The following is a 12,373-nucleotide window of genomic DNA, read 5'->3' on the forward strand; positions in this document are numbered from 1 at the left end:
TTGTTAGTTTTCCTTCTAACAGTCAGGACCCTCAGCTGCAAGTCTGTTGGAGTTTGCTGGAGGTCCACTCCTGACCCTGTTTGCCTGGGTATCAGCAGCAGAGGCTGCAGAACAGCGAGTGTTGCTGAACAGCAAATGTTGCTGCCTGATTGTTCCTCTGGAAGCTTCATCTTAGAGGAGTACCCGGCCGTGTGAGGTGTTATTCTGCCCATATGGGTGGGGGTGCCTCCCAGTTAGGTTACTTGGGGGTCAGGGACCCACTTGAGGAGGCAGTCTCTCAGTTCTCAGAGCTCAAATACCATGCTGGGAGAACCACTGCTCTCTTCAGAGGTGTCAGACAGGGAGTTTTAAGTCTGCAGAAATTTCTGCTGCCTTTTGTTCAGCTATGCCCTGCCCCCAGAGGTGGAGTCTACAAAGGCAGTGAGATCTCCTTGAGCTGCGGTGGGCTCCACCAGTTTGAGCTTTTCAGCCACTTTGTTTACCTACTCACGCCTCAGCAATGGCAGTCACCCCTCCCCCCGCCTCGCTGCCACCTTGCATTTAGATCTCAGACTGCCGTGCGCTAGCAATGAGCGAGTATCTGTAGGAGGGACCCTCCAAGCCAGGCATGGGATATAATCTGCTGGTGTGCCATTTGCTAAGACCCTTGGAAAAGTGCAGTATTAGGGTGGGAGTGACCCAATTTTCCAGGTGCTGTCTGTCATGGCTTCCCTTGGCTAGGAAAGGGAATTCCCTGACCCCTTGCAGTTCCTGGGTGAGGCGATTCCTAGCCCTGCTTCAGCTCTTGCTCGTGGACTGCATCCACTGTCCTGCACCCACTGTCCAACATGCCCCAGTGAGATGAACCCAGTACCTCAGCTGGAAATGCAGAAATCACCTGTCTTCTGCATTGCTCATGTTGAGAGCTGTAGACTGGAGCTGTTCCTATTCAGCCATCTTGGAACCGCCCCCTAATTTACATTCTTACCAGCAGTGTATAAATGTTCACTTTTCCCTGCAAACTCACCAGCACCAGTTATTTTTGGACTTTTTAGTAAGAGCCATTCTGACTAACATGAGATGTCTGGAAGAAGGTGCCTGCTTCCCTTTTGCCTTCCACCATGACTGTAAGTTTCCTGAGACCTCTCCAGCCATGCAGAACTGTGAATCAATTAAACCTCTTTATCATCTCATTGTTTGATTTGCATTTCTCTAATGATTAGTAATGTTGAGCATATTTTCATAAGTTTGTTAGCCATTTATATTTTTTCTTTCAAAAAGTGTCTGTTCATGTCCTTTGCTTATTTTTAATAGGGTTATTTGTCTTTTGTTTGTTGATTTGTTTAAGTTCCTTATAGATCCTGGATATAAGAACTTTGTCAGATGCATAAATTGTAAATACTTTCTACAGTCTGTAGGTTCTTTGTGTGTAAATAGTTTCTTTCACTGTGTAGAAGCTCTTCAGTTTAATTAAATCCCACTTGTCAATTTTTATTTTTGTTGCAAATGCTTTTGGCATTTTCATACAATCTTTTCCAGTTTCTATGTACAGAATAGTATTTCCTAGGTTATTTTCCAGGACTTTTATAGTTTTATGGTTTTCATTTAACTCTTTAATTCTTCTTGAGTTGGTTTTTGCATGTGGTAAAGAAAGGGTCCAGATTCAATCTTCTGCAAATGGCTAGCCACTTATCCCAGCACCATTTATTAAATAGGGAGTCCTTTCCCCATTGCTTGTTTTTATTGACTTTGTCATAAGATTATAGTTGTGCAGCTTTATTTTTGTTTTCTTTAATGTGTTCTATTGGTCTATGTGTCTGTTTCTGTACCAGTCCCATGCCATTTTGGTTACTGCAGCCTTGCAGTGTAGTTTAAAGTTGGGTAATATGATGCCTACAGCTTCATTCTTTTTGCTTTATTTCTAGCATTTTTATTTCCTTCTTTCTTATATTATATTATATTCTTTTATTTCATTCTGCTTCCATTTCCCATGTAATCATACGTGTGTCCCATCTTTTCCACTAGATTCTTTAGCATAGTAATCATCTATATATTAAATTTCACAGATGGGAATTTTAATATACAGATGATTAATATGTTAAACATTTGTGTCATATATAAGCTTAGTTCTGTTTTATCTTTTGACATTGTGTTATTTATTTTACATGCATCTTTGTGTATCTTATAATTTTGGTTAGAAGCCATATATCTTCAGTACAGTAGTAGAAACGTATTAAATTGTTTATATATTTTATCTAGAAATTGCCTTTTTTTTTAGTAAGGCCTTTATTATAGGGAGTTGTGCCAATATTCAGGTGCTGAATGCTATGGTTTGAATGTTCCCACCAACATTGATGTTGAAATGTAATTGCCATTTTAACAGTGTTGAGAAGTGGGACTTTTAAGAGATGATTAGGTCACAAGGGCTCCACTTTTATACATGAATTAATGCTATTATTGATAAAGTGTGCTCTTGATAAAAGGATGAATTTGGCTTCACTTATCTCTCTGTCTTACATGCCCATTCACCATGTGATGCCTTCCATGATGGAACAAACCGCACCAGATTCTGGTGTCATGTTCTTGAATTTCCCAGACCCCAGAAGCATGAGCCAAATAAACTTCTATTTGTTATAAATTATCTGGGCTGTGGTATCCTATTATAGCAGCAGAAAATAAATTAAGACACTGAGTTTCTGGTTTTCTGCTTCTGGTCACTCTTAGTTCACCACAGGCTTCCAAATACTCTGACTTACCTTATGTTTAAAGTGTGGGCTGGTCTCAGGTAGTTTCTCTTGATGTCTCATCCACTCTCAAATTCAGATCTCCCATGTACACTTCTGTCTCAGAGAATGTCATTCTTTCCACACTCTTATAATTCCCCAGCTGTAGATGGTTGTGTATTACTCAACACTTTACAGCCTAGTGTTGGCAGAAAGGGAGGATGACATTTTTCATTTTTCTCTTTTACTATCAGCCTTAGGTAGGAAATTATGTCGTGAGTTTTTAGGGTAGAACCCAATATGAAAATCCTACTGTTCTTTTATTAGTATGAACTTTTATAATAATCTGTGCCCAGAATGTATTTCAGGACTTCCCTTAGGATTTTTTTTCTTCTATTTCTCCCGAGGGTAGAAGTATTTGCTGCTATTTTGCAAGTGGTATAAAGCTTTTGTTCTATACTAGATGTAGAAAAAGATCTGGTTTCTTAGACTAGGGGAATATGTTATTATATTCTACTATTATTGAGTAGAATGCTATTAGCAAAAGATGTACATTTGGTTTTGGCTATCAGTTGAGAAGTAATCTGGAGCAAATAAGTAAATAAAAGCATGATGTTTTATTGTGTTTAAGTGTTTAAGGTCACTAGCTTGATCTTCAGAGATAAAACCAAACTCACTATTGAAGAGCATGAACTAGACAGTCAGATTAGTTGTATGCTATAGTTAATAGAAAGGGTAAAGAATGCAAATGGGAAAAATTAAAGTCAATTCTTAGTCTTCCTGTGTTAATTAAAATTGTTGTGTTTGCAAGTGACTTAAATACTTTCCCAAAATGTCTTAAGGAAAACAGACTTAAATGGTTGATATAGTCAGAAAGTTCCCAGGTACTTCTAGCTCCAATTGTGACTTAATAATACATAATCTTTATTTATTTTTCTCGGTTTCTTTTTCTATCATTTTGGTCACATTTAAGACAGATATTCTCTGTGGTGGCAAAATCGCTCCAGTAATGTCCCGCATCTTTCCAGACTAAAGTGTAGCCAGAAATAATGTTTTCTTCTTTTCCAGATTTGTTATCAAACATTGCATGATGCTTATTAGCTCTGAATAGTTACATAGCCATTGTATCAGTCATTGCCACCATAGCATAATCAAGCCTCTTACACGGTATCCCTGGCATCTGAGAAGAGCCAGATTCCTTCTAAACACATTAACAAAGAGTGAAAGAAAACTATCTTCCCAAGACAATATTAGGCATTTTTAGGAGAAATAGAATTAACTGATGCCAGTTGGCTGTTTTAGTCAATTGGGGGTGCTATAACAAATTACCACAGATGGGTGGCTTAAATACCAGACATTTATTTCTCATAGTTCTGCAGGCTGGGAAGTCTGAGATCAAGGTTCTGGAAGGTCTAGTATCTGGAGAGGGTCTGCCTTTTGGTTTTCAGATGCAGTCTTCTTATTGGATCTTCACATAACAGAGATCAGAGAATAAGCACACTTTCTTGTTTCTCTGATAAGGGCGCTAATCCCATCATAAGGGCTTCCAGCTTTATGATCTAATAATCTCTCAAAGGCCCCATATCCAAATATCATCACATTGGGGATTAGGGTTTTAACATATAAATTTGGATGGAGAGGACACAACATTTAGTCCACAGAAGTGGCCAAAAAAACCAAAAATGACTATTGTATTCAAAGATCATTGATAGTTTTCATTTGCTTGATATTTCAGAAACTCATTTTCTCATCCTTCTCTAGTATTCATGTTTCTCTAGAATTCAAAGACATATTGGTCTAATATTAAACTGTGTTCACCATGCCAAGTTACCCCAATTTTTGTAAGCTTTTTATCTTAGGTCCAGTCTAAGAGTAAAAAGCATTGTCTTTTATTCTAGGTTGCAATTTTGAGAGGCTAAGTTGTGAAAGAGCAGAAATGTGACTACGTCTAGAATCTTCTTTTGCAACTAACTTTACTTTTAAGCTGTTTTATGCTGAGATATATACCTACCACTTAAAATATCTCAATCAAAGTCTACGTTAAAGCTGTCATTCTCAAATAAGGACTATTTATTCATTTGTCATTTAAAATATATTCTATCATGTAATCCTCTCAGTCAATTCATGGGGAAGATAATATTGTCTACCTGATGCTGACCTTGCTCTGATCCAAATGATAGGCCAAATAAAAGTTAGATTAAGATCCATCTCCCTCTGACTTCAAAGTTTTTGCTAATTTTAGTGTTATATGATATGTGGATGAACGGGCAAAAAATTGATTCACATGAGTTTTCATGTTTTAGAGAAACTATTGGAAAAAAATTGTTAAGTCATGATTGAGAAATTAAAGAATACTGCTGGTTTCTAATTTTTTTTTTTTTTTTTTTGAGATGGAGTCTCGCTCTGTCGCCCAGGCTGGAGTGCAGTGGCGCGATCTCGGCTCACTGCAAGCTCCGCCTCCCAGGTTCACGCCATTCTCCTGCCTCAGCCTCTCCGAGTAGCGCCCGCCACCACACCCGGCTAATTTTTTTGTATTTTTAGTAGAGACAGGGTTTCACCGTGGTCTCAATCTCCTGACCTCGTGATCCGCCCGCCTCGGCCTCCCAAAGTGCTGGGATTACAAGCGTGAGCCACTGCGCCCGGCCTGGTTTCTAATATTATACAAACCTCAGTTGATTATTTTAAACTAGTGATGATATTCAGGGCATGTCCAAAAAAACACTGGGAGTATAACTGTGTTCATGGTTGATATAATTAATTTTGATCCCTGTTTTCATTGTTCATAAAACTATAATTTTCAAAATATTTGAATTCTAAATGTTCTGTTTTATGCAGTTTTTCTTTTTAAATTCATATAGGTTTTTAACTGGGTAAATAAGAAAAATATATACATTTAACATTGGAGTTCTGATCTTAAAATAACTATAACAGTTTTATAAACCAAGATGTTTTTTAATTTAATTATTTTAAAAGTATATTTTTTGGTTTGTAAATAGATTTTTTTGACTTAGTAAATAGATTTGCAGTTCAGAATAAATCATAAGTAAATATTCTAGCTTGAACTAGGACTTAAATAAAAAATTAAATTCATTTAAAGTTTTCATTCAAAGTCTAGTTTTGTGCTAGTTAATTTGGTAGCTTTTAGCCTCAAATAGCTATTGAGCACTGGTAGCATGGCTAGTGCTACATTTTGAAATAACAATATTTTAGATATGTTACATTAAATAAAATATATTATTAAAATAAATTACAGCTTTTTATTTTTCAGTTTTAATGTGACTCCTAGAAAATTTAAAACTATAATTGTGGCTTGCATTTTATTTTATTAGGCAGCACTGACTAGATCAATCTCTAGATCTAGAAATTTAGAAAGCCCTTTAGGTTTTAAATCATCTAAACTGATGATTACAAAACACCAATATTTAAAATCATTTTCTTTCTCTTAGCTAACCAGCAGCCTTTTGAGAATTTTTATTCAGCATTTCTAGAGAATGCTGAAGTCACTGAATCTCACCACTTGTGCCCCATCTGTATTTATACAAATGGAATAGTATGACAACTGATATGTAAAACAATATATTTTATTATGTGCATATTCTGTTATTCATAGTGTATTCAAAACCACTTACAAGGCAAAAGAACTGGTAGCTGAGATTGTCTACAATCGTATACTCAATAGTGACAGCTGAGAACAGTTTTCAGTAGTAGAAATATGTGCATTTTCTTGAGCATAACTAGTGGAATATTGAAAAAATAGTACTCATTGAGGAATTATGCCCTGTATTTGAAAATATTTTAGTTATTCCATTATAGACCTTGGTGTGCTTTTGAGGTGCTCTTGAAGTAATAAAGTCTTTGTTATGTTGGTTGGTTGGTTGGTTGGTTGGTTGGATGGTTAATTAATTTGGTATCTTGGTGCCATATTTCATTAGCAGACACACTTGTACAAAATACTCTATTTTTTTTTCCTATGCCTAATCAGGTCATATTGTTTGTGCATCACGAGTCATAATACCCATTTCATGAAAATCATTTCTGTATAATTAGAACATAACTGTAAAAAATACTGAAAATGAAGGACAATGGCAAGAAAAAAATAAGCTCTTTATGAATTAGAACAATTATTATTTTCCTACAGATATCCTAAGAAAATGATGCACAGTTAAAAGAGACTAAGTACAACATTTAAAAATTTTTGTCTTGTCCCTGATGCTTTTATTTCCTTCCTCGATTGATTGTTATCATGGAGCCTTTCTTCTTTCTCTCCTTCCTTCCTTCCTTCCTTCCTTCCTTCCTTCCTTCCTTCCTTCCTTCCTTCCATCCTTCTTTCCTTCTTTCTCTTTCTTTCTTCCTCTCTTTCTCTCTCTCTCTCTCTTTCCTTCTTTCTCTTTTTATTGAGACACAGTCTCACTCTGTCACCCAGGCTGGAGTGCAGTGACCCGATCTCGGCTCACTGCAACCTCTGCGCCCTGGGTTCAAGTGATTCTCTTGCCTCAGCCTCCTGAGTAGCTGGGACCACATGCACGTGCCATCACACCTGGCTAATTTTTTAGTATTTTTAGCAGAAACTGGGTTTCACCACTCTGGCCAGGCTGGTCTCAAACTCCTGACCTCAGGTGATCCACCTGCCTTGGCCTCCCAAAGTGCTGGATTACAGGTGTAAGCCACTGCGCCGACTATCATGGCTTATATTTTGAAAAGTAGTTATGCAGTTATATATAACAATTAAAACCCTCGCCTACATAGCTTAATATGAGTATCTGGAAAATTTTTTCCTCTACTCTCTCTCCAAAACAGAACAATCATTAATAATATAGTTTGGGATTTAATTGATATCCTTTGTTATACTGTATTTCCATTGCAGCCAAATGTGATTTTATTATTCAGCTGGCTATCTTTTATTCAATGTCAGGATGAGTTAATCACTTTCTTTCTAATAGTTGCCACGTGTCAGTGAGTTAATGTCATGAAGAATATATCCAGAAAGGAATAACATAGGCTAAAATAGAATATTATAAGAAATATTCTCTATCTGCCTGTTTCACTTCAAGTATTATAACATTGAATGCAATTGCTAATTAAAAGTTTAGGGAGTCAAGACATGCCTAAGAGTACCCAGATAATTGACCTAGATAATCCTAATAACATGTTAGGTGCCTTAACCAAGTCACTGAAAGAATTGTATTTCTTCTGTCCAGTCGTGTGTCAGCCACTGGTTGTTAAATATCTCCTGATACATTTCTTAATTCCTCACTCTGTTTCCTAAACTGTTCAGTATGTATTTGTTACCTGGACTCTAAACTTTCTTTTTGTATGGACTAGGTGTGATATTTCAAACCCTTGCTTTTTACTCATATTTTGGGTTCTGACCATGATATAGCATTGGGAGGAGATTGTAAAACATCTGTTGAGAGTCACTGCCTTATCTGTAGTCTGAACTAAAAATGTCTCTCTTCAGATGACTCCAAGAATTCGTATATTTATAAATTGTATCTAATGATTTTTATGATTCGGAAAATTTGAAGAACGTCAGAGTACACTTTAAAAATGGAGGAAAGTGGCCAGGCGCGGTGGCTGACGCCTGTAATCCTAGCACTTTGGGAGACCGAGGCGGGTGGATCACCTGAGGTCAGAAGTTCGAGACCAGCATGACCAACATGGAGAAACTCTGTCTCTACAAACAAAACAAAACAAAACAAAACTAGCTGGACGTGGTGGCACTTGCCTGTAATCCCAGCTACTTGGGAGGCTAAGGCAGGAGAATCGCTTGAACCTGGGAGGCAGAGGTTGCAGTGAGCTGAGATCATGCCATTGCACTCCAGCCTGGGCAACAAGAACAAAACTCCATCTCATAAATAAATAAATAAATAAATAAATAAATAAATAAATAAATAAATAAAAATAAAAATAAAAAAAGGAGGAAAGGAAAATTTGGAGTCATAAAATCAGTTTTCTAGTGTCAACATGGCTTTTGGAATCAAGCACAAGTGGGCACAGAAGTAAAGAAAACGGGCCTACATACTTCATGGGTTTTTTTTGTTTTAAGATTTTTTTCTTATTTTTCTTATTTTTGCTGTAAATCATATGTACTCTCTCCCCCTTGCCAGCAGTTATATGCTTGTGACATGTAGCCTTCCTAAGAGGGAAAAAATGTTAATTACTGAACCTCAGATTCTGGTGCCTGCTCTGATTTATAGTTTATGGGTGATGTGTTTGGCATTTTCAAGGCTCAGTTGGTTATGTTGAGCTTCAGGACTGAAGACTTGGTCCCTTAAAGAAGAATATTCTGCTTTTAGTAATAACCAGGTTAATGTGGGCCACATGCCAGTCCAGCTGAATATGCATGAAGTGATTGAAATTGAAAGTCAATTCCTTACATATTTGAGTTTCATGCTATGAGGAACCTTACAAACAGAGGTCAGAGGGATTTTTATGTAGAAAATCAGTAGAGTGTTACCTTTGCTATGGGAGAAAACAACTTTCTTCAGATATTAATGTCAGCATTAGAGTAATTGCTCTGTGAAACTGTCTCTAGAGTTCCATTCTCTCTTGAACAACAAATCTTTATCATCATGTTAGTATTCAGGTCATTTTTCATAAGCAGCACATAAAGAACACATTAATCTTTATAGATGTCTGCCTATATTTTTATTTCAAGTTTAGTTATTATCAAATATTGTCAACCCACAGACTTTTCCTTTGCCAAGAGTTCTTCATTAACTCCTCCAATAACCTCCCATCTTTTAAAATAAAAACATTGATTTTCCCTTGAAGATGTTATCATTACCTGGAAACTAAGGCAAAGAAAGTTAAGTCATGTGTTCAAGTTTTCAGTGTAAATGCTGAACCAGACACACAATCCACACATATATTTTAATCCACAAACTCACTATTAAAGTTATAATGCAGACTTCGACAAATATGATGATGCAACATATTAATTAAAAACCTGAACAAGTAAATAATGTTCATGACCAATATAAATGGATGCTTTAAAAAAAATGACCCAAACAGATGTCATCAAGATGGCTTACTAGAAGCCTCTAGTGCTCACCTCCACCACATAGAAGAACCATAACAACAAACCACACATTGAATAGGATGTTTAAGGGAGAACAATGAAATTCAGCAAAGAAGTGATGAAGACCCTCTGAGGCATGGAAGCTTGAGATGGTAGCATAGAGAGGGAAGCAAAGAATCTGGCCAAGATTGGCTCAGAGCCAAGAGGTACTCCCCATTTCTGAGAATAGGTAAGTGGGGAATGCCCCAAAGCCCACATTTCAACAACAGATACCTGCAATTCTAGCTATAGGAGAGCCCCTCAGGCCTCACAGGCCCTAAGTCCACCAGAGGGAGTTGCATGAAGTTCATAGGATTTTATTATCCCAGAGAAAAAAAATTAACGCTAGATCACCTTCACTCATTGGGACCCAGGTTATTGTAGCACAATGCCATTTTGAGAGCATGGTCATCATCAGAGTACATCCTTCCCTGAGGACCAATAGCCCCTGCATTTCCACATCCCTGGGGCCTGACATCCATCCCACATCCATTCAGAGGGTTGCAGTGTTGCACCACCAGCTGGACCCAATAGTTCAGCCATGACTGTTGTACTGAAGCACATGCAGGACCCTCCATCCTAGAGTATAAATAATCTAGCACAGTGAGGAAGCTTTCCCCAGGACAGAGAAATCTGACATGCATGTTCCCCAGAGCCTTCAAGCCACCAGTTCAAGGCATAACACCACAACCAGCAATTGCATTTACTCCAGCAGCAGAGATGCCATGAACTTGTGCATGTCCTTGAAGGGCCTGAAGGCTGGTCTGCATGGTATCCCCACCTCTGAGCAAACTTGTGCCATGGCAAATAATCACAGAATGGCCACCAGGGCACTTAGAGACACTGCTGACATTGATTACCAAATAATTGTTATAGAGACTATGTTACTGTGCCCACTCCAAACCAAAGCCAAAGTATTTTATCCAAGTAAAACTGTAGGACACACACAGAGAAAAAGATCTTTCCCTATAAAAGCTACTTCATAAAACTGGAAGAAGAGATTGTTCCACCAGATGCACAGATATTAACATAGGAATACCAAAAGATATGATTTAGAAATTCAATAAAAAGATATCTATAATAAAAAAGAACCAAACAGAACTATTAAAATTGAAAAATTGAATAAATACAATAAAAATAAGTGCTTCATCAATAGACTAAATTAAGTAGAAGAAAGAATTTCTGCCGGGCGCGGTGGCTCACGCTTGTAATCCCAGCACTTTGGGAGGCCGAGGCGGGCGGATCATGAGGTCAGGAGATCGAGACCACGGTGAAATCCCATCTCTACTAAAAATACAAAAAAATTAGCCAGGCGTGGTGGCAGGCACCTGTAGTCCCAGCTACTCGGAGAGGCTGAGGCAGGAGAATGGCATGAACCCAGGAGGCAGAGCTTGCAGTGAGCCAAGATTGCACCACTGCACTCTAGCCTGGGCGACAGAGCGAGACTCCGTCTCAAAAACAAACAAACAAACAAAAAAACTCTGAACTTACAGACAGGCCTTTTGAGATAAATGAGTTAACCAAAAGAGGAAAAAGAATAAAAATGAATGAAGCAGGACTATGGGACATATAAGAGGACATTAAGAAAACAAATATTGGAATCATGGAAGTTCCACATTAAGCAAAGAAGAAGAAAAGCATAGAAAACCTGTTTAATGATGTAATAGCTGAAAACTCTCAACTCTTGGAAGATGTGTGGCATGCAGATAACAAGCTCAAATATTTTCATGTAGATTTAACCCAAAAATGTCCTCTCTGAAGTACAATAAATATCACAAGATAAAGAGAGACTTCTAAAAACAGCAAGAGGAAAGCATCAAGACACATATGAGGAAATCCCAATTAGAGAAATGGTAAATTTGTCAATGGAAACTGTACAGATCAGGAAATAATATGATAATATAGTCAAAGTTCAGGGAAAAGCAGACAAATAACCTTCCAGCCAGAAATATAATGCTCAGGCAAAGCTATCCTTTAGAAATTAAGGAGAAATAAAGTATTGCCCAGGCAAGCAAAAACTGAGGGAATTCATCACCACTAGACTGGTCCTACAAGAATGTTTAAGAAAGTCTTACATTTGAAAGCACATGAGCAATCTCTACCATTATAAAAACATATAAAAAATATGAACCTCACTGGTAGAACAGATAAATAAATGAGAAATAAAACAGAATCAAATCAATATAGAAAATCAACAAACTGCAAAGATAAACAATAAGAGAGGAAGAAAGAAACAAAGAATTTGCAAAACACTAGAAAACAATGTAAAAAATGATAGGAGTAAGTTTTTCCCAGTCAATAACTGACTAGCACGTAAATGATTTAAATTCCTCAATAAAAAGATACAAATTGGCTGAATCGATTAAAAAATAAGACTCAACTATATGCTGCCCACAAGAGACTCACTTCATTTGTAAGGACACATGTAGACAGAAAGTGAAGAGATGGAAAAAGAAATTTCATACAAATGGAAATAAAAAGTGAGCAGGAAAGCTGTATTTATATCGGATAAAATAGACTTTAAGTAACAAAAAAAGAAACAAAGAAGGTTATTGTGTAATAATAACAGGGTCAATTGAGCAAGAGGATATAACAATGTTAAATATATATG

General features: G+C 37.1%; 1 protein-coding gene across 3 annotated transcripts in view; it reads left to right on the plus strand.

Moving 5' to 3' along the window:
• Window positions 1-12,373, plus strand: part of DPP10 (dipeptidyl peptidase like 10) — a 712,528-nt gene that overhangs the window by 532,777 nt on the left and 167,378 nt on the right. The window lies entirely within an intron of this gene.

The sequence above is a fragment of the Hylobates moloch genome, unplaced genomic scaffold (assembly GCF_009828535.3).
Source record: "Hylobates moloch isolate HMO894 unplaced genomic scaffold, HMol_V3 SCAFFOLD_24, whole genome shotgun sequence".
Lineage (NCBI taxonomy): Eukaryota > Metazoa > Chordata > Mammalia > Primates > Hylobatidae > Hylobates > Hylobates moloch.